Source organism: Monodelphis domestica, chromosome 2, assembly GCF_027887165.1.
Source record: "Monodelphis domestica isolate mMonDom1 chromosome 2, mMonDom1.pri, whole genome shotgun sequence".
Taxonomy (NCBI): domain Eukaryota; kingdom Metazoa; phylum Chordata; class Mammalia; order Didelphimorphia; family Didelphidae; genus Monodelphis; species Monodelphis domestica.
In genome coordinates, this window is record NC_077228.1 from 16,339,814 (window position 1) to 16,362,969 (window position 23,156).

General features: G+C 38.9%; 1 long non-coding RNA gene across 1 annotated transcript in view; it reads left to right on the top strand.

The window, feature by feature from the left end:
- The first annotated feature begins 20,979 nt into the window (after window positions 1-20,979).
- LOC103101907 (uncharacterized) overlaps window positions 20,980-23,156 on the top strand; it is a 52,083-nt gene continuing 49,906 nt past the window's right edge. Inside the window, exons 1-2 of the long non-coding RNA XR_461100.2 lie at window positions 20,980-21,153; window positions 22,704-22,825. This is a non-coding gene — a long non-coding RNA (uncharacterized LOC103101907). The remainder of the gene's footprint in view (window positions 21,154-22,703; window positions 22,826-23,156) is intronic.

Here is a 23,156-nt window from a genome sequence, read left to right on the forward strand (position 1 = left end):
AAATATGGGCTTTGGACTTCAAAGACAATGAATGTTCTTTCCATTGTGCCATATTGCCTCTGTTGCCAAGTTTTCTTTAAATTATCTTTGCCTTTTACCATTTTTTGAAGTGATAGTCCTCTAAATCAGTTACCATCCTTCTGTGTAAGAACCTAACTACATGTTTGTATTTGAAGTCAGTGCTGCTGTACAGGGCTATGGTTTTCCATTTGGTAAGTCATGTGTCTGGTAACCAAAGTGCTTTGAGGTTTCCTTGTTGGAATAACTTAATTATTTTAGGAAAACCATATGGAATTATTATAGTCTGTGTCTATGTCCCTTCTTTTGTCCATATCTCATTTTGGCACCAGTCATTTAAATAGGTCAGGTTGGAGTTCTTTTATTGTGACCTATATTACAATAATTTGTATTAATTATCTATATCCATTTTAATGTTTTGAAATTATTTGTTCTAACCTTTTGATCTTTGCTCTAACAAAGTGTTCTGCTTGGATATAAAACCTTGGTTCATAAATTATTTCCCATATTAATAACAAGCAATTTCCTGTCTTTTAAAATGGAACATTTTTAATTTTTTTGTGACATTATTTAGTACTCTGAAACTCTTAAGGCTCCTGAGTTCAAATCTGGCTTCAAACACTAGCTATGTGACCTTAATCTCTGTTTGCCTTAAGCCACTGGAGAAGTAAATGTTAAAGCACTTCAGGATCAAGAAAACCTCATAGACTACATTGGCACTCTATGATCCAAGAGGTCATTAGAGCATAAATTCCCTGTCTCTTCCATGGGCAGCAAGGTGGCACAGTGGACAGAGTTCTGGGCTTGGAGTCAGGAGGACTCATCTTCCTGAGTACAAATCTGACCTCAGGCACTTACTAGCTATATGACCCATAGCGAGCCACTTAATTTAGTTTGCCTCAGTTTCCTTATTTGTAAAATGGGCTGGCAAAGGAAGTGGCAAACCACTCCAGTATCTTTGCCAAGAAAATGCCAAATAGGGTTATGAAGAGTCAGAAATAAATAAAAAATGACTGAATGACCAATATGTGTCAGGCACCATGTGCAGCATTATGTAACCAAGTTAGGAATTTGGAAGAGGAGCAGGCAAAAAAATATGGAAACAAGGAATTATATGATTAGAAGGAAAAATGAGTTGACCACAAGGCAATGGTGAGGAATGACAGGTGGACCACCAGTGGTCTCTACAGTTATTCTTGAGATGTCAGGAAAAATTGAGGAATGCCTTGGCTAATATAGGAAGATGTGAATAAGAGTTTCCTAGGTTAGACGACATGGGTGGGTAGATATCTGCAGTTGGAGCAAACTTCTGAACTGATCCTATCACAGATCCATTGGAATGTAGATGATACATGTATTATGGACCAGGAGAAAAAGTTGGTGCTCTCTGGAATGCTGGGTTCAATTCTGGGCACAGAATTTTAGGAAGGAAATTGCTGAAGCTCAAGAGTTTCCAGAGGAGAGTATCTGAGATCATAAAAGGAATGGAGAGATATCATGTCTTAGAAGGGTCTATTTGGGAATGTTTGTCCCAGAGAGGAAATGGATCAAGGGGGAGAGTTATAATTTTTAAAACTTTGTTCCAGAGAACATTGAATAAACATTGCAGAGAGCCAGATTAGACTGAAATCAGGAAAACTTCCTCATAAGTAGAGCTGTCCTAGAGTGGGATGGAATGTCATGGGATGCAGTGGTTTCCCCCTCATTTGAGGGCTTGAGGTGGCAAGAAATAGATGAGTCCTTGACAGATATGATGTAGAGAGTCCTCTTGTCCAGCTATGGGCAGGGCTAGATGGCCTTTTAGGTCTCTTCCAACTCCAAGATTCTCAGAACCTGTAATTTGAATTAGCATCATGTCACTGTAAAGGGATGATTTAGAAATCAGCTTTAGATGATGCCACTGCCACAGAGTAGGGAGGTCCCTTGAAACAGACCTGTTCTGTAAGGTAGTGAGTTAAAAAGCACTTACTGAGTGGCTTACTCAGGGTACAGGATGTCTACTGGTATCCTTTTACCTTCTGGGTCCCCAAGCAGAACTCACAGAGAAGGCCTTACATTCAATTTTAATTGCAAAACAAACCCATCTCTAGGGGAGAGTAGCTCCTCTTTGCACTGGAGCCCTTGGGCACCACTAATGTCCCTATTTTTCTTATATTTGATTCACAGCTGGACCCTAGGGGTAAGAGTTGGCCTGATGTACTCCTCATGGGGACCCCAAGGACATGAGCTGGCTTTCTATTCCAGAGGACTTCAGGGCAATCTCCCTATTTCTTTACTGGGTATATTCCCACAGCATAGAGGAACCTGGACCGGAGAAATGTGGCTTAAAAAAATATCTAGGCTATCTTTAAAAAAAATGGAGAAGTTCTTGTCCAATCTTGTGGTTGCCATACTTCACAGAATCAGAGACCATAAAAGGCTAGAGGTGTCAGTGACCTTCCAAGAGCAAATGTTAGAGCTGGAAGGAAACTAAGAACAAGCCAACTCAAGTCTACAAACATTTATTAAATGCTTATTGCATGGCAGACATGGAACATGGTCATTATAGACAGAAGGAAGCTAAGAACATAGAACAACAGAATACTGAATATTAGATCTGGAACAGACTTTAGAACAGAGATTCTTCACCATGAGCTTGTGTGCATATATGTGATAAATTCCTCTGCCAGACTTGTGACTCCTTCCCTAAAAAAAAGTTTTAAAATTAGAGTAATAAATAATAAAAATAAAATAAATAAAAATAAAAATAATAAAACAACAACAATAATAATAACTAACACTTGTGTGGTGCTTTAAAATGTACAAAGTGCTTTACATAGTGGTATTTCATGTGATGCTCAAAGCGCTCTCTGAGCTGAATACTATTATTATCCCCATTTTACAGATGAAGATGCCAAGAATGAGAGAGGTTAAGTCATTTCATCAGGACAACTCTAATAATGGGGAAATTTTTCTTGACATCAATCTGGAATCTGACTGTACAATTTGCAAATCTTCCTCATAACAAGTCTAGCATTCTATCCACTACACCACCCCAATGCCGCTATAAAATAAAATACTTGGGGTTACAAAGGCAATTGATTGCATTGAAATATAGTTATCAAAATAGATTTAAATAAGCACAACACACATTCACAGGCTCCAGAGTGATAATTCATGTTTTAGACCACCAACAAGAACAACAACAAAAAAAAAAACAAACAAAAAAAGTTAGGAGTGAGAAGGACCTAGAACAAAAGATGTTAGAACAGAGAATAGAGCATTTTCGAGCTTGAAAGAGTCTGAGAATATAAAAAGTCGAGACTTCCGGGTAATCATGGCTGCAATCTAGATGCCACACGCTTCCTCTCCCCGGCACCGAATGAAATAGACTACATCAAAGGAGCATAAAAATCACCTTGGAGGAACAGAGGGACTCCCCAGTACCCCAAAGAGGCAAAGGTACGTGGGGTTTGAACATTTCCACACTATAATAAGGAGGAAAAGCTTGCACAGAAATGTGAACTGAGCCGCCCTTCCCCCCCCCACACCTCCCCCACCAAACCAGAGTGAGCTACCGGAGTGCTCACTGGGACAGCGAGTGAGTGGGGAATGTCTCTGTCTGGGGGGGGGGGAACTCCAAGGTCCTTGAGATCTGGGGACTGCCAGGAAACAACGTCTGAGGGCAGTTTCATGGGAGAATCCTGCGCTGAGCATAGGGGGCCCACAGAGATGTACTCGGGGAGGTTGTGCTGAGTATCTGGGCGGAGCTGAACACCTGGGCTGTGATCAGGGTCCCAGAGCTCTAAGAAACCTCGGAGGCTGGGAAGAACTAGTCTGAGGCAACCTAAATTCACAGAAAATCCGCCCATATCACCCAGACCCCAGACCAAAAATGAAAGTGGAATAAAACCACCAAAGGAATGGCTCACATGGCCCAAAATCAAGCCTCCACAAAGAAAGGGAAAAAGGTGACTACTGAAAACTTTTATGGTGGGAGTACCCAAGGAAAAGAAGATAATGAGGATGAAATCCAAACAAAATCAGAACATGCCTCCCAAAAAGGAAACTATCAACAAGCTCTGGAAGATCTCAAACTGGAGCTTACCAAAAGATGGAAACCTTCTGGAAAGAAAAATGGGAGAAAGAGATCAGCAGTCTGATAGATAAGACTGCGCAATTGGAGAAAGAGAGGGAAGCATCCAATAGAAGGGCAGACAAAGCTGAAAAGCAAAACCAGTCCCTAATGACCAGAATTAAGCAACTCGAAGAAAGTGAGATCATAAAACAGCAAGAATCAATAAAGCAAAGCCAAAAAATTAATGAATTAGAAGAAAACATAAAATATCTCACTGAAAAGGTCAAAGACTTGGAAAACAGAGGAAGAAGAGACAACCTCCAAATTATCGGTCTCCCAGAAAAACCAGAGATAAACAATAACCTCGATGTTATTCTACAGGAGATTATTGAAGAAAATTGCCCACACGTTCTGGAGCAAGGGGGCAAAATAGAAATAGAAATGGTTCATAGAACACCCTCTATACTAAATCTCCAAAAGACAACCCCCAGGAATGTAATTGCCAAATTCAAGAGCTTCCAAGAAAAGGAGAAAATCCTACAAGAAGCCAAGAAGAGGAGCTTCAGATATAGGGGGGCTCCCATAAGGATCACACATGACTTAGCGGCTAACACACTAAGAGACCGCAACGCATGGAACACAATATTTAGAAAGGCAAGAGAGCTGGGTCTCCAACCAAGAATCAACTACCCAGCAAAACTGACTATATATTTCCAGGGGAAAGTATGGGCATTCAACAAAATAGAAGATTTCCAAGCATTTGCTAAGAAAAGACCAGAACTTAGTGGAAAATTTGATATCCAAGCACAGAAAGCAAGTGAAACATGAAAAGGTAAATATGAAAGAAAGGAAAAAGGAGATAAATCTTATCTTTTTCTTTAAGTCAAACTCCCTTCTATAAGGACTACATTTACATCAAATTATATATATTAATATGTGGGGGAAATGTTTTGTGTAACTCTCAAAAATTGTATGCATCATAAGAGTAGTTAGAAGAAAAATGCACAGGGAAAGATTGGGGCATCAAGAAGATTTGGTGAAAGTGGGGGCAAAGAAAGGAAAAGGGAGGGGGGAACCATTGATAATACCAAGATTTACTTCAAGAAATAGGGGGGGAACTTAATAGAATAATCTTTCCCATATAAAGATACACATGGGAAGGGGAGGGGAAGAACTCTCATATGAGAAGGAGAGGAAGAGAGCGTGAAGTGGAATTACTTAAACCTTACTCTCAGTGAAATCAAATCTGGGAGGGAAGAACATCTAGATCCAGTGGGATCCTGAATTCTATCTTATCCAACAGGGCAAGAAAGAAAGGAAAATTAAGGAGGGTGTGGGGGGAGGGAGTATAAAAAGGGAGGGAAGGAGAGGGAGGAGGGGAAGGGAGCATAAAAGGGAGGGGCTAGAAAGGGAAGCATATCAAGGGAGGGGACTAGGGGGACTGACCCAAAGTAAATCACTGGTTCAAAAGGAAATAGCTAAAGAAGAAAGGTCAGAACTAGGGGAAGATATCAAAATGCCAGCAAATCCACAAGTGACAATCATAACTTTGAATGTGAATGGGATGAACTCACCCATAAAACGTAGACAAATAGCAGATTGGATTAGAACCCAAAACCCTACCATTTGTTGTCTTCAAGAAACACATATGAGGTGGGTCGATACTCACAAGGTTAGAATTAAAGGTTGGAGTAAGACCTTTTGGGCCTCAACTGATAGAAAGAAGGCAGGAGTTGCAATCATGATATCTGACAAAACCAAAGCAAAAATAGACCTGATAAAAAGGGATAGGGAAGGTAAATATATTCTGTTAAAAGGGAGTATAGACAATGAGGAAATATCACTAATCAACATGTATGCACCAAATGGTATAGCATCCAAATTTTTAATGGAGAAACTAGGAGAACTGAAGGAGGAAATAGACAGTAAAACCATATTAGTGGGAGACTTGAACCAACCACTATCAAATTTAGATAAATCAAACCAAAAAATAAACAAGAAAGAGGTAAAAGAGGTGAATGAAATCTTAAAAGAATTAGAGTTAATAGACATATAGAGAAAAATACATAGGGATGAAAAGGAATACACCTTCTTCTCAGCACCACATGGCACATTCACAAAGATTGACCATACGCTAGGTTACAGAAACATGGCACTCAAATGCAGAAAAGCAGAAATAATAAATGCAGCCTTTTCACATCACAAGGCAATAAAAATATTGATTGGTAAGGGTACATGGATAGCCAAATCAAAAATTAATTGGAAATTAAATAATATGATACTCCAAAATCGGTTAGAGAAGAAATCATAGAAACAATTAATAATTTTGTTGAGGAAAATGACAATGGCGAGACATCCTTTCAAACTTTATGGGATGCAGCCAAGGCAGTACTTAGAGGAAAATTCATATCCCTGAGTGCATATATTAACAAATTAGGGAGGACAGAGATCAAGGAATTGGAAATGCAAATCAAAAAACTTGAGAATGAACAAATTAAAAACCCCCAGAAGAAAACCAAACTAGAGATCCTAAAAATTAAGGGAGAAATTAATAAAATCGAAAGTGACAGAACTATTGAGCTAATAAACAAGACTAGAAGCTGGTACTTTGAAAAAACAGACACAATAGACAAAGTACTGGGCAATCTAATTAAAAAAAGGAAAGAAGAAAGGCAAATTAACAGCATCAAGGATGAAAAGGGGGATCTCACCTCCAATGAAGAGGAAATTAAGGCAATCATTAAAAACTACTTTGCCCAACTATATGGCAATAAATATACCAACCTAGGTGATATGGATGAATATTTACAAAAATACAAATTGCCTAGACTAACAGAAGAAGAAATAGATTCCTTAAATAATCCCATATCAGAAAAAGAAATCCAACAGGCCATCAAAGAACTTCCTAAGAAAAAATCCCCAGGGCCTGATGGATTCACCAGTGAATTCTATCAAACATTCAAAGGATAGCTAACTCTAATACTATACAAACTATTTGACATAATAAGCAAAGAGGGAGTTCTACCAAACTCCTTTTATGAAACAAACATGGTACTAATTCCAAAGCCAGGCAGGCCAAAAACAGAGAAAGAAAATTATAGACCAATCTCCCTAATGAATATAGATGCAAAAATCTTAAATAGGTTACTAGCAAAAAGACTCCAGCAAGTGATCAGAAGAATCATTCACCATGATCAAGTAGGATTTATACCAGGGATGCAGGGCTGGTTCAACATTAGGAAAACCATCCACATAATTGACCACATCAACAAGCAAACCAACAAAAATCACATGATTATTTCAATAGATGCAGAAAAAGCATTTGATAAAATACAACACCCATTCCTATTTAAAACACTGGAAAGCATAGGAATAGAAGGGCTGTTCCTAAAAATAATAAACAGTATATATCTAAAACCATCAACTAATATCATCTGCAATGGGGATAAACTAAATCCATTCCCATTAAGATCAGGAGTGAAACAAGGATGCCCATTATCACCATTATTATTTGACATTGTACTAGAAACACTAGCAGTAGCAATTAGAGAAGAAAAAGAAATTGAAGGCATTAAAATAGGCAAGGAGGAGACCAAATTATCGCTCTTTGCAGATGACATGATGGTCTACTTAAAGAATCCTAGAGATTCAACCAAAAAGCTAATTGAAATAATCAACAACTTTAGCAAAGTTGAAGGATACAAAATAAATCCACATAAGTCATCAGTATTTCTATATAATTCCAACACAGCTCAGCAGCAAGAACGAGAAAGACAAATCTCATTCAAAATCACCTTAGACAAAATAAAATACCTAGGAATCTATCTCCCGAGACAAACACAGGAACTATATGAACACAACTACAAAACACACAACTAAAACTAGACTTGAACAATTGGAAAAACATTAACTGCTCATGGGTAGGACGAGCCAATATAATAAAAATGACCATCCTACCCAAACTCATCTATCTATTTAGTGCTATACCCATGGAACTGCCAAAATTTTTTTTTACTGATTTAGAAAAAAACATAACAAAGTTCATTTGGAAGAACAAAAGATCAAGGATATCCAGGGAAATAATGGAAAAAAAAATACAAAGGAAGGGGGCCTTGCAGTCCCAGATCTCAGACTATATTATAAAGCAGCGGTCACCAAAACAATCTGGTACTGGCTAAGAGACAGAAAGGAGGATCAGTGGAATAGACTCGGATAAGTGACCTCAAGCAAGACAGTATATGACAAACCCAAAGATCCCAGCTTTTGGGACAAAAATCCACTATTTCATAAAAACTGCTGGGAAAATTGGAGGACAGTGTGGGAAAAATTAGGTTTAGATCAACACCTCACACCCTACACCAAGATAAATTCAAAATGGGTGAATGACTTGAACATAAAGAAGGAAACTATAAGAAAATTAGGCGAACACAGAATAGCATACATGTCAGACCTTTGGGAAGGGAAAGACTTCAAAACCAAGCAAGACTTAGAAAGAGTTACAAAATGCAAAATAAATAATCTGGAATACAACAAATTAAAAAGTTTTTGTACAAACAAAACCAATGTAACCAAAATCAGAAGGGAAGCAACAAATTGGGAAACAATCTTCATAAAAAACCTCTGACAAAGGTTTAATTACTCAAATATACAAAGAACTAAATCAATTGTACAAAAAATCAAGCCATTCTCCAATTGATAAATGGGCAAGGAACATGAACAGGCAGTTCTCAGCCAAAGAAATCAAAACTATTAATAAGCACATGAAAAAAGTGCTCTACATCCCTTATAATCAGAGAGATGCAAATCAAAACAACTCTGAGGTATCACCTCACACCTAGCAGATTGGCTAACATGAAAGCTATGGAAAGTAATGAATGCTGGAGGGGATGTGGCAAAGTAGGGACACTAATTCATTGCTGGTGGAGTTGTGAACTGATCCAACCATTCTGGAGGGCAATTTGGGACTATGCACAAAGGGTGATAAAAGACTGTCTGTCCTTTGATCCAGCCATAGCACTGCTGGGTTTGTACCCCAAAGAGATAATAAGGAAAGAGACTTGTACAAGAATATTCATAGCTGCGCTCTTTGTGGTGGCCCAAAACTGGAAAATGAGGGGATGTCCATCAATTGGGGAATGGCTGAACAAATTGTGGTACATGTTGGTGATGGAATACTATTGTGCTAAAAGGAATAATAAAGTGGAGGAATTCCATAGAGACTGGAACAACCTCCAGGACGTGATGCAGAGCGAAAGGAGCAGAACCAGGAAAACATTGTACCCAGAGACTGATACACTGTGGTACAATCGAAGTTAATGGACTTCTCCATTAGTGGCAATGCAATGTCCCTGAATAATCTGCAGGGATCTAAAAAATACTATCCACAAGCAGAGGATAAACTGTGGGAGTAAAAACACAGATGAAAAGCAACTGCTTGACTACAGCGGTTGAGGGGATATGACTGAGGAGAGACTCTAAATGAACACTCTAATGCAAATGCCAACAACATGGAAATGGGTTAGAAACAGGAACACATGTGATAACCAGTGGAATCGTGCGTCAGCTATGGGAGAGGGAAGGGTGGTGGGAAAGGGGGCGGGGAGGAAAAGAAAATGATCTTTGTTTCCAGTGAATAATGTTTGGAAATGACCAAATAAAATAATGTTTTAAAAAAATTGCAGCATCTATAGAAATTGGCTGCTATTAAGATCTCTCTATCTAGCTACAGTGGAGCAAAGGGGAGACCAAAGAATAAAAACAGTCTTCAAATCTAAAAAAAAAAAAGAACATAAAAAGTCAGACCTGAAGGGATGGGTCAACATAGAACGACTGAACACAGATAAGAACATCCTAGCCTGGGTAAGACTCTAGAACATAGCCCACAGTGCTTGAGATGGATGAAAACTTAGAACAGAATGATAGAACTGGATGGGATCTTGGTACATAGGACAACACAGGGTATACGGTGTTGGCGGTAGAATTACTCCTTTATCCCCCTCTTTTCCAGAGAAGGAAATGGAGGCCTGGGGAGATGAAAGGTCTTTTCTTAAATGACACAGTTGGCTAGAAGCAGAGCTGAAAAGATAAACGAGGTCTCTTGCCTCCTGGTCGGTCCAGTAATCTCTCCACTGCTCCATGCTGCCTTATTTGAATTTGAATGACTTGCTCTGGGCTGCTTCCCTTCTGAGAGACAGGATGGCAGCTCATCTTGGGTCACTTTTGTCACTGGGCATTGGAGGGTGAGGGGGAGGAGGCTGAGGACAAATGGAGATCCCATTTCACGTTATTTAACCTGGAAAGGTGGGGACCCTGAAACCTGAGCCAATGCTTGCCTCACTTTGTTTCTTGAGAAGTGTGGTCATCATGGAGTGAGTGTGCAACTGGATCGGAAAGTGCAAGTTCAAGGCTCAGCTCTGCTTTTTATCAGTCATGACCACTGAGACTCACACCTCAGCTTTATTCCCTGATGATTGATACCTTGTACCGGAGAGGCAGCTGCTCAGGTGGATAGAGCCTGGGCGCAGAGTCCAGAAAGCAGAAGGTGATCTCCTCTCTGTGTTGTTATCGTTCAATCATTCAGTCGTGTCTGACTCTCTGTGACCCCGTGGACCACATGGCACACCAATACTGTCTGTTCCGTCTGCAAGATCCTGGAGGGGTTTGCCACTTCCTTCTCCTGTTCATGGACAGCCTCAGCATCCACTACTGTTCACTTCTTAAAGCTTCTCTGCTAAGCCATAGACAGGTTGTGATCTGGTTGATTGAAAGGAGTTCCCTCCGTGATGAAATCAGAGATGTTTCAAGGAGCACTTCCTCTTAGAATACAGAGGTTGGGATTCTAGGAGTCCTGCTAGAATTGTTCAAGGCTGGGCTGAAGGGTAACAACTCTTAAGAGCTTCCTTCCTTCCTTCCTTCCTTCCTTCCTTCCTTCCTTCCTTCCTTCCTTCCTTCCTTCCTTCCTTCCTTCCTTCCTTCCTTCCTTCCTTCCTTCCTTCCTTCCTTCCTTCCTTCCTTCCTTCCTTCCTTCCTTTTTTGAATTGAAAAAATTTTTAAATTCATTAATTTAGAATATTTTCCCATGGTTACATGATTCATGTGAAGAGGTCCTTTCTTGATCCGCATCCGAAAGCTGCTACCCTACCCATGCCCCACACCTGATGTTTCTTCCCTGCCCCTCCTAAACCACCTTGTTTATATTCAATCTATATTGACATCTGCACAGCTGCTGTCTTCCTGGAGAGCCTTTGTTTCCCCTTGTTTTGGTACAGCACCAGGTAATCCATCCATCCATCCCTAGGCATTTATTAAGTACCTAATGTTCCAGGCACTCTGGGCACATAATAGGCGCTTAAATAAGTATTTGGTTGATTGCTAGAATTTTGTGGAATAATAGCAAAAAAAAAAGCTTTATAAACCATGCAGTACTATATTGGTAATTTTCTCTCATTTAGACTTGGCGCAACCTCTCAACTGTGCTTTCCTCCCTCCTATTCATCTAACCCAACATTTCCAGGTTAAATTCTTAAAGCAAATCTCTAGTTATGTGCATGTTTACAAGCCTCTTATGGCTCCCCTGTGCCTAATCAATTAAATTTAAATCCTAACCTGGCATTTGCTGCCCTTTGTAATTATGTCCCAACCCATGTAAGTTTACTTCCTTCTTCTTCACTACATGGAGCCTATTTCCCAGCCAAAGTGGAGCATAATGCCTTATTTTGGGAACTGCCTGTCTACACTTGGGCTTCTATTCTCTCCAGTTGGGATGACTTTTCCTCCTTCTGTAATTGTTGATTGACTAAATACAACACAAATTTTTGTTATTTCTATTGTGTATAATTATTCACCAATGTCCCATCTTCCCATAGTGATCAGCAAGCGCATCACTAAGTGATCTGGGACTCAAGCGATACTTACTACTTGGTCATTCTCTGAACCTCATTTGTCTCACTTTACAGGATCATAGGACTCAGTGCACCATCACTTATGCACACACAAGTGCACAGTGATACATGGCAACACATTAAGACAATTACAGAAACACGCGTGTACACACAAAGATATAAACACTCAAGGCCAAATACAGAAACAGAAACACACACAAGCCCAAGTATACAAAGAGGACCACTTCAATAGGATGATGAACAAGTAATAAAGCATTTATTAAGATCTCACTATATGCTCTCATAAACATATGCAGACATGTGTAAGTAAACAAGATTTTTTAGATTCAAATACAAGTCACCACTACAAAAATGCACAAATCCATCATTCTCTTCTCCCCCCTTTCTCTCCCTCCATTCTCTTTCTTTTCTCTCTCTTCTTCCCTCTCCCTCCTTCCCTTCCTCTCTCTCTCTGTTTGTCTCTCTGTTTCTCCCTCTCTCTCCCTCCCTCCCTCTCCCTCCCTCCCTTCCCCCCTCTGTCTCTCTGTCTCTGTCTGTCTCTGCCTCTCTGTCTCTGTGTCTGTCTGTCTCTGTCTGTCCCTTCCTCTTTCTCTCTGTCTCTCTCTCTCTGTGTGTGTGTGTGTGTGTGTCTGTCTCTGTCTGTCTCTGCCTCTTTCTCTCTGTCTCTCTTTCTCTCTGTCTCTCTCTCTCCCTCCTTTCCTCCCTCTCCCTCCCCCCCCCCGTCTGTCTCTCTGTCTCTTGCTCTTTGTCTCTGTCTCTGTCCTCTGTCACTCTCTCTCTCTCTCTCTCTCTCTCTCTCTCTCTCTCTCTCTCTCTCACTCAGAGATGGACAAACCCCTAGACATGTAAACACATATATAAACACCCACCTAGAAACAGAGATATGAAGGAATGAATAAAAAACTACTCATTAAGCACTTTGCACTTATACAAACTCACAAGTATACAAATTGCACACAAATATACCCGGTCCACAGCCATGCAGACACATGCCCAATCCCTTGGCTCACAGACCTCTTTGGCTCACACGGTAATGGCAGCCTGGAACAGAACAGCGAGCATCCCTTTTAGGCCCACACAAAGTGCCTTTTCTTGTAGTTGGACCAAAGGGCGGCTGGCTGGGCGAGACCTCCCGGAGCCCGTCTGCTGGGCTGTATTTCACAGGAAGCTTTGCAGCTCTTCCACAGATAAGTTTCACCGAGGAACAAAGACAGATTTTGTTTGGCGCTTCAAGAATGATGCATTGAACCTGGGCTTGGCTTTTCAGACACATTTCTTTCTTCTCCTTCCCAATTCAAGCTGAGCAACTTTCAAATTCATTTCCTTCTCCCTTCCAAAGAGATTTAGAGAAATTCTGCACCCCTTCCCCCAGTCCCCAGCAGGTTTTGGTTATTCGCTGGGTGGTATGATTTTCTGAATTTGTTCAAAGCATCCCATCTAGATTTAGAGCTGGAAGAGATTTGGGGGGCCATCTAGCCCATCTACCTCATTTTACACATGAGGAACCTGAAGCCCAGAAAGAGAACTTGTCCCCACTCTGTGTCATGATGTAGAAGTGATTCTGTATTTTCTGCAGGCAGAGGGCTATTCTGATAGCTTTGACCACCTAAGAAGGGTGAACTATTTGGACCTGATGAGTGATGAGGAGGCTCATAGCAAAGTTCCCAGAGCTTTACCTCTAGGCTGGCCAGAGAAGGAATACAGTTTGATGACATCATTTAAAATTTTTTGTTTGCCTTCATTCAAATATTCTTTATAAGGCACCCCCTTCTCTGCTCCTTGAATTTACATATATGAATATATTTTCTTAACACACAATAAACAACATTCCATTTATCCCATTCTTTTTGGATACGCTGTGCCTCTTCAGAGACATGCTTCAGTTTCATGCCTCAATCCCATGTCTCAGCAATGCTTATGAGGTGTAAATGGACCAATCTTCATGTATTTGTGTGTGGACATCACAGGGCAAGGGTTTCACTGATGGCTCCTTTCTTGGATTTTTGTCCTCTGTAACTCAATTGCTATTCTTCCTATGTTATAGCTACTCTTCATGGGTACTTCCTTTGGTAAAGATGTTTGGACATTTTTACGTCCTCTCTTCCTTTTTAGATGCCCCCCCCCAATCTCTTCCAGCTCTAAATCTAGATGGGATGCTTTGGATGAAATGAAGCTACATTCTAAGGATCATGGGACTTTTCCATCTGGCTTGCAGATGAGCTTTCCTATTTGTGTTCTCTCCTTCATTAGAATGTGAGCTTCTTAAGAGCAGGGGCTGTCTTACTTTTCTCCAAATTAATCCTTTTTTTTCATTCCATTTTACCATCTTCATTGGTAGTGTTCACATGGACAAAATCACGAGTTTTTGATATATTAAAACATAGCTCTGATTTTTTAGAGTAAACCTTACCATCTATGTAATAATCACTGAGGTCAATACTTGTTTAGTTGGCAGATATTGATGAACCACTATGTGCCTTTATCAAATGGAATGAATCTTTAATGGTCGCACCTGAGTATTGTGACACTTGTGAGGCATTGTGGTATGTAAGAGAGATGCTTTTGGCCAGGGGGACTATTCACTGTCCTTCATGTAATACCCCATATATGGCCCCTTAGCTGGAGCTCATGTTTTTTAAAGCTTTTTTAAGGTTTAGTTATTTTCTTAACAAAAACCCTATGAAGAAGGAAGCATAAATATTTTTATAGGCTAAGGGAATAATGATTCTAGAAGTTAAAGGACTTTCCTAGGTTCTTATCAGAGCCAGCTTCTGCCTCCAAGCCTTACTCTTATCACTATTCCCTGCTGATTTTTCACCTATATGTAATGTCATCCCTCTGTTTGTGTATGAAGTGTGTGCTGACAAGTGGAGGTTAAAGAGGAAGGACAACTCTTCTATCCCTTGATGGAAATGGATTTGTCTTTCTACAATTGTATACTTGAAGTCCTTATCTTCTGGGCTCTTGTTCTTTGAATGATTTTCTCCATAGGAAATGATTGAAGTTACAGGGAAATATTAATTATACAACTCTTCTCCCACCCTAAGCATCCTTGGAGTGTTGTAATAGATGATATTTGAGGGAGCATCCTCAAATATCATCTCTTACAGTGTAAAGCTAATCTGATCCCAAATGTCCCAGGGAAGAATGGATAATTAGTTATGGAACTTCTGTTCAATCTATAGCTTGTAAAGATGCCTTGAGTGTGGAGGCACATCTACTACTTCTGAAAGCCCTCCGATCCAGATTTGCCAACACTGAAAGCCAGAGAAGAGTAATAGGGAGTGGCTGGAAAGATATTTGAGGACTAGATTCTGGAGGCTTTTAAATAGCTAAGCTGAGGAGTTAGGTGTGAAATTAAGGAATACATCTCTTTCTTGTACCTTAGTTAATATTATAGCAAATAGCGAAACTGGGAAATATTTTAGTATACAAAATAAAAATCCTAGGATTCTGAAAAGCAATATCACTTCAGGTTTATTAGCATAGGATATTCACTTTTTATATGGCTTCCAGTAGAGTGAAACCATAAAAATATTAAGGGAGAAATGGCAATCTTTCTTCCTTGCTATCAATTTTTCACCTTCCTTATAGCTCTATCTTCTCCTTTCCATTTCATCTAACAGAATTCCAGTTCATGGTCCTACTATCTATTGCCTTGAATTTTATAATAACTTTCTAATTTACTTGCATGAAGGAAGAAAGGGAGAAAAGAATGAATAAGAACATTTATTAAATGTTTCCTAGGTATAAAGAACCGTGTTAAGAACTAGGTATACAAATTCAATAGCTAGTTTCTGCTCTCAAGGAGGGCACATTCTCATGGAGAAGACAGCACTTTTGAAAAGCTTTGACTCTAAATCAAATGGAAAGATCCTCAATCCTTAGGTTGTGGCAACAAAGTAGATGGTAATCCCACTTCTTAGACTCCCTCTATGATTCTTGATGTTAATAGGATTCTGAGGAGGAACATGTATCTTCTCTCCATGTTAGAAATTAGAGTTTATTCATTATTTATTTATTCACATAGTGACTTATTTCTTAACAGTATTTAGCTTTTTCTGTTTCTCTTGGCTTCTTTTATATATATTTATACTTTGAAGTTTCCTCATAATTATGATCATTTCAACAAAAATGTTTGGAAGTTCTCTTTTTCTTGAGAAGCCCATTTTTCTCCCTGTAAAATTATACTTACTTTTGCTGGATACATTACTTTTGGTCTTAAGCCTATATGTTTTTGCCTTCTGGAATATCATATCTAAGCTTTCCTCTCTTTTAAGTGGTAGCTGCCAAATCTTAAGTGATCCTGACTGTGGCTTCTCAGTTTTTTAATTCTTTTTTTTTCTGGTTGTTTGCAAAATATATTATCTTTGACATGAAAATTCTGGATTTTGATTCTAATGTTCTTGGAAGTTTTCATTTTGGGATTTTTTTCTTTTGAAAAGTAACATTTTACTTCCCCCACTACATGTAAGTTTTTTAAACATTCATTTAACATTGTTTTGAACTCCAAATTTTTTCCCTCCTTCCCACTCTTTTCTCTCACTCCCTCATACTGCTATCTCATCCCTGAGACAGTAAGCAATCTTATATAGATTTTACATATGCAATTATGTAAAGCATTTTTCCATATTAGCCATTTTGTGGAAGAGATCTCAAACCAAAGAAAGGGAAGAAAGAAAGAGAGAGAAAAGAAAGAAGAAAAGAAAGGAAATGAAATATAGTATGATTCAGTCTTAATTCAGACTCCATCAGTTCTTTCTCAGGGAGCAGATAGCATTTTTTCATCATGAGTCATTGCATTGCTAAGAATAACTGGTCATTCACTTCATCGAAAAATTTTGCTGTCAATGTGTACAATGTTTTTCTGGTTCTGCTCACTTAACTTTGTATCAGTTCATTAAAAGTTTTCCAGATTTTTCTGAAATCATCCTACTTGTCATTTCTTATAGCATAATAATATCCCATCACAATCATATGCCACAGATTCTTCAGTCATTCCCCAATTGATGTATAATTCCTCAATGTTACCTTTGACACCATAAAGAGAGATGCAATAAATAATTTTGTATAAATAGGTCCTTTTCCTTTAAAAAATCTCATTGGGAAACAGACCTAGTGATGACATTGCTGGATCTAAGGGTATGCACAGTTTAGAGTTCTTTGGCCATAGCTCCAGATTGCTCTCCAGGATGGTTGGATCAGATCACAACTACTACAACAATGTACTAGTGTCTCAATTTCCTTGCATCCCCTCCAACATTTAACATTTTCTTTTTCAGTCATATTGGCCAGTCTGATAGGTATGAGGTTTTACCTCAAAGTCGTTTTAATTAGCATTTCTCTAATCAAGAGTGATCTAGAACATTTCTTTCATATGATTATAGGTTGCATTGGTATGATCTGTAAAAACCTTTAAAATGTAGTACCACCAAAATGATCCATTTTATATAATGCCCTGTATCTTTTGTTCCCTTATCCACAGGTCTGATGGGTATCTATGCCCCCCTAATTTGCTTAAGGTATTACCCTTTATGTTTTGCTCATGTGCTCATGTTGACATTATCTTGGTATAAAGTGTGAAATGCTGGTCTATCCCTAGTCTCTGCCATACTGTTTTTCAGTTTTCCCAACAGTTTTTGTTAAACAATGAGTTACTATCCCCAAAGCTTGGCTCTTTTGATTTATTATATTCTAAATTACTGTGCTCATTCATTACAAAGTATTGTGTACTTATTGTATTCTACTGACCCACCACTCACTTTCTTAATACTAGATTGCTTTGATCATTACTGTTTTGTAGTACAGTTTAAAATCTGGGTACTCCTAGATCACTTTCCTTCATACTATTTTTATTGATTCTCTTGATATTCTTGACCTTTTGTCCTTCTAAATGAATTTTATTATTTTTTTCTTCTCGTTATCATAGCTAGCATTTCTAATACAATGTTGAATAATAGTGGTGATAAAGTGTATCCTTGTTACAGCTTTAATCTTACTGGGAAAGCTTCTAGCTTGCCCCCATTATACATAATGCTTGCTAATGGTTTTAAATAGATACCACTTATCATTTTAAGGAAACTGGGATTTTTTTCCCCTAAAGGTGATGCATAGATTCTTTCTATTTTGACTCTGTCCTTTGTTTCTAAGAAATCTGGGAATATTTCTTTTAGGATTTTTTTTTGTTTCCATAGTATACATTTTTGTAAGTGAATACTCTTATAAGAAACCAAACCAACATACTTAAATAAACATATGATAAATCATATGCTTCCATCTGCATTCTTTCTCCAATAGTTCTTTTTCTGGAGGTGGATAGTATTCTTTTTCACAAGTCCCTCAGAACTGTTCTGGATCATTGTAGTATTATCAGTAGCAAAGTCTATCTCATTTGATTATTCCACAATATTGCTGTTACTGTGTAAAATGTTTTCCTGGTTCTGATTATTTCACTCCTCATCAGTCCATGTAGGTCTTTCCCACTCTTTCTGAAATCATCCTGTCCATCATTCCTTATAGCACAATAATATTCCATCACTGTCATATACTACAATTTGTTAAGCCATTCCTCAATTGAGGGACATTCCATTAGTTTCTAATTCTTTGCCACCACAAAGAAAGCAGCTATGAATATTTTTGTACAAACAGAATCTTTCCAATTTTTTTAAATTTCTTTGGTATACAGACCTAATAGTGGCATTACTGGATCAAAGGGTATGCATTGTTTTAAAGCCCTTCCAATTTGCCTTCCAGAATGGTTGGATCATTTCACAATTCCACTAGCAATGCATTAGTGGCCCAATTTTGCCACTTCCCCTCCAACATTTATAATTTTCTTTTAGGATTCCTTGAAGTACAGTATCTAGTCTTCTTTTGTTTGGGTACATAAATGATTCTTAAGTTATCCTTTCTTGATCTGTTGTTTTTCTAAGGAAACTTTTTTAAAGGATTCTATGAGTTTTTTTTCAAGTTTTCTTCTATTTTTTTACTTTGTTTTAGCATTTCTTTCTGTCTCAAAGTCATTATCTTCTATTTGATCCACTAAGATTTTCAGGGAGTCTATTTATTGGGCAAGGTTTGGACCTCTTGTTCTAAGCCATTCTCCCTTTCCAATTCTTTGTTCCATAGCTCTCATTTCTTTTCCTGTTTTTTCCCCCCCTCTACTGTTCTCATTTGATTTTTAAAAATAATTTGAATGCTTTTAAAGGCAATCTGGCTTTATCTCTTCCAGGAATTCTAGTTCAAATTGTGTGCAAGTATTAAAACATTTTCCCCAAACTGTAGGTAGTTTCTCTTCTTTCCCACACAGAGTCCCTGGGAAAGTAGGCTCAAACTTATAGCAAAGTGTTAGTGATTCACATGTATAGAATGAGTGCATGTGGCAAAGGAGAGCCTTATCCTTGTAGTTGGAGTCCTTTTCCCCCTTCATACATTGTATTTTTCTCTGCTTCTGGCTGGATGTATGACTTATACTCATACAACATCTCTAATAACCTGGTCAGCAGGAACAGGGATAGAATTGAAAACTCCTTATCCTTACAACATGCAAACAACATTTACAAAGAAAACTATATACAGGATAAATAGGAAATTTATTTGACATAGAAAAGGCACAAGAATTAAGTGGTTTGGGAAAGCTTCCAGTAAATGATGAGATTTTAGTTGGGGTTTGAAGTAATCCTCGAAGGTTGGTTACTTCTCAGAGTCTGAATTAACTGATGTCTAAAGGGGGGGTAGTAATTATCACATGTTGTGGCCCAAAGAATTATTGATTTTCAGCTAGAAAACTCAGAGATGATTTAATCTATGCTTTTTATTTTACAGATGCAGAACAAAAGCTGACTTGTTCAATGACTTAACCTGAAGTCACATAACATCTAAGTCAGGATTCGAATCCAGATTTTCTGAATTCTGAGTCAAAGCTTTTTCCATTGTGCCATGCTGCTCTTTATCCTCATTTTACAAACTAGGACCATGAAGCCCAAATATGGTAACTCACTTGTCAGAGTCATAAGTATAAATGGAATATCCTACGCTTGTGTTCAAAAAGTCAACTTCATAGATTTAGGATGGGAAAGGTAAGGTTATATATACCACAGGCCCTGTGAAAAGGATTATAAGATGAAAATGAGAACCATGGTAGCATCCTTTAAAAGCTATTCCTATTCTAGTTTATCTTAAGCATGTCCAAGTCCATCTACCTGAATTCCTATCTCTCTCATGTTCCACCATCGTTTCCATAATAATGGTGTAAGATGCTTATCAAACATTTTGCCAAAATGTACTGAAACTATCTCTAACATCCTTTTAATTCCCTCAAGTGTTTAATAATCCAGTGAGCCAGGAGTGAGTCTATTCTGGTATTTCCTGTTCTTTGCAGTCTTGGGTTCCTTTTCTAAATATTTCCTTACTATCTTTTTGATAATATGTGCTATATTTTGCCAGAAAATAGAGTTAAGCTCCCTGGCACATATTTTCCAGACCTACTTCTTTTCCCCTTTTTGGGAAAATCAGGACAATGTTTTTCCAGGCTCTCTCTCTCTCTCTCTCTCTCTCTCTCTCTCTCTCTCTCTCTCTCTCTCTCTCTCTCTCTCTCTCTCTCTCTCTCTCTCTCTCTCTCTGTGTCTCTGTCTCTATCTCTGTCTGTCTGACTCTCTGTTTCTCTCTCTCTGTTTCTCTCTCTCTCTCTCTCTCTCTCTCTCTCTCTCTCTCTCTCTCTGTCTCTCTCTGTGTGTCTCTCTCCCTCCCTCTCTCTGTCTCTCCCTCCCTCCCTCCCTCCCTCTCCCTCCCTCTCTCTCTCTCTCTCTCTCTCTCTCTCTCTCTCTCTCTCTCTCTCTGTGTCTCTGTCTCTGTTTCTCTCTCTCTCTTTCTCTGTGTCTCTCTCTGTGTGTCTCTGTGTGTCTCTCTCCCTCCCTCTCTCTCTCTCCCTCTCCCTCCCTCCCTCTCTCTCCCTCCCTCCCTCCCTCCCTCCCTCTCTCTCTCTCTCTCTCTCTCTCTCTCTCATTTTCTATAATTCTTCCAAGGTAACTGAAAGTGAATGATCAGCAGAATCTTTGTAGGAGAACATGAGAAAGAAGTCAAGAAATCATGGGTCAAGAGATCATAGATGAAATGTAATTTGTACCATTGGAAGGACCACTGGCATCATGGAATCTACAGATCCATTAAAATCTTGAGGTAAGTCAGTGCATAGTGTAGGGAGCAATGTGGCTATTTTTTTTCATCCAACACAAATTTCACTGGAATTAAGTGGTTAATAGGTGAGCCGCATTTATTGAGCTGTTGTGGTCAAAGTTCTGTTGTAGAATCTTTGGGGAGTTAATATACAGAAAATAATTTTGCATTTTTGTCACAACAATAAACATTTATTAGTCACCTGCTATGTGTCAGACACTGTGCCAAGTTTTGGGGTTACAATGAAAGGCAAAAGACAGTCCCTTCCCTTAAGTAGCTTCCAGCAAAATGGGGGAGACAACATACAAACAACTTTGCGTATAGAAGTTTTGACCAGGGTAAGTTGGAGATAATTAATAGAGAAGAGGAAAAGAGTAATAATGAACATATTGTCATGTTAAAGGCAATGTTACACACTGGATAGAGAGCTGATCTTGAAGCCAAGGTAATCTAAGTTTGAGTTCCGACTGACGCATCTTGGCTTTGTGACCCTGAACCAGTCCTTCACTTACTTCTCAATCCCTTGGTCCACTCTAGGTTGCAGAAAAGGGACTGACCTACACCAGTGGAGGGAGTCCCTGTACTAATGAAATCCAAGTCCAAGACCCTCTCATTATTCCTGTGCCATCAAATGGCAGTCTACTCCTGTTCATTTCTTCATGTATTTTGTATCCCCTTGGAGATTTTGGGGACCCAGAGTCCAAGCAGTTGTAGAGTCATGGAACTTTATGCTTCTTGAGAGCAGAACAGACTGGGAATTATAATCATGGGACTACAAGATTCACCACTTACTACCTAAATACCTCTGGGCAAGTCTCATTCTCGCTCTGGGGCTCAGTTACCCTCTTTGTAAAATTAGGGGATTTGATTTGATGATTTCTATTCTATTCTCCTTTCCAATTCTGGCCTTTTAAAGAAGATCTTTACTCAGAATGCAATGACAAGGGTGTTGGAATGCTCAGAAAAGGAAAACAAATCTTGATTTGTTGGGGGAGATTCCTGATATCTAAGACTACTCCCTTTGTTCCCTAGGATAGGTTCCCTTCTCATGTCAAAACTTTGGGGAGTTACTATACAAAAATACAATGAAAATCCAATTTTGCTTTTCTGACTTAGGGAGGGAAACTTTGAGGAAAGGGAATCAGAAGAAATGGCCCCTGGATTTCAGTGGGCCTCTGCTATAATGGCCCCATTGTTTTGATCTTGGGAGCATGAGTGAAGCATTATTTCCAGTGATGGGCACCCCCGTCTCAATCACCTGAGAGACTACATTATGTATTTGAAAACCATTTTACAGTGTCCCTCCCCAGAGTGTCCGGCCATGGTTACTTTGATGTGGTTTAGTAATTTTGTACAATCACATAATAGATTAAATTATACCTCAGCTGCCTTGAAATTTGGGGATAATACACACCAAATAAATGCATCTCTAATCCTCCTGTCTTTGGGATAGTTTCCATTCTGTTATTTATTTTTTCCATGTTCCCCAGAGTGACATGTTGAATACTGAAGGATACAGATGCATCTTCTCTTTCTATTTTTCTAATTCAAAGGAGGATTCACCATCTTGAGGTCTGCATGAAAGAGAAGTTCTGGGCATAGCAAGAGACGTCAATAAAGCTTCTTCCTGTAACAGAGCACTGAGCACGATGGGACAACGGGAACACTACTCCAGGTTCTCTTCTTATTTACATGACTTTATTCAATCAACCAGTCATTCAATTTACATTTACCAGATAACTTTGATGTTCCAGGCACTACTGTGCTAGGTGCTGGAGATATGAATACTAAAGTGAAACAGTGCCTGTCCTCCAGGAGTTTACATTTCATTAGGGAAATGCAACATATATCTAGTCTTTAGCTTCATGACCTGTAAAAAAAAGGAGAGGTCAGACTAGATGGTCCCTAAAAGCATTTCCAGCTCTAAATTCTATGATGTCATAGAATCTCAGAATTGGAGGTAACTGTAGAGGCTATGTCATCTGCTTTGGATGGAATCCCCTTAA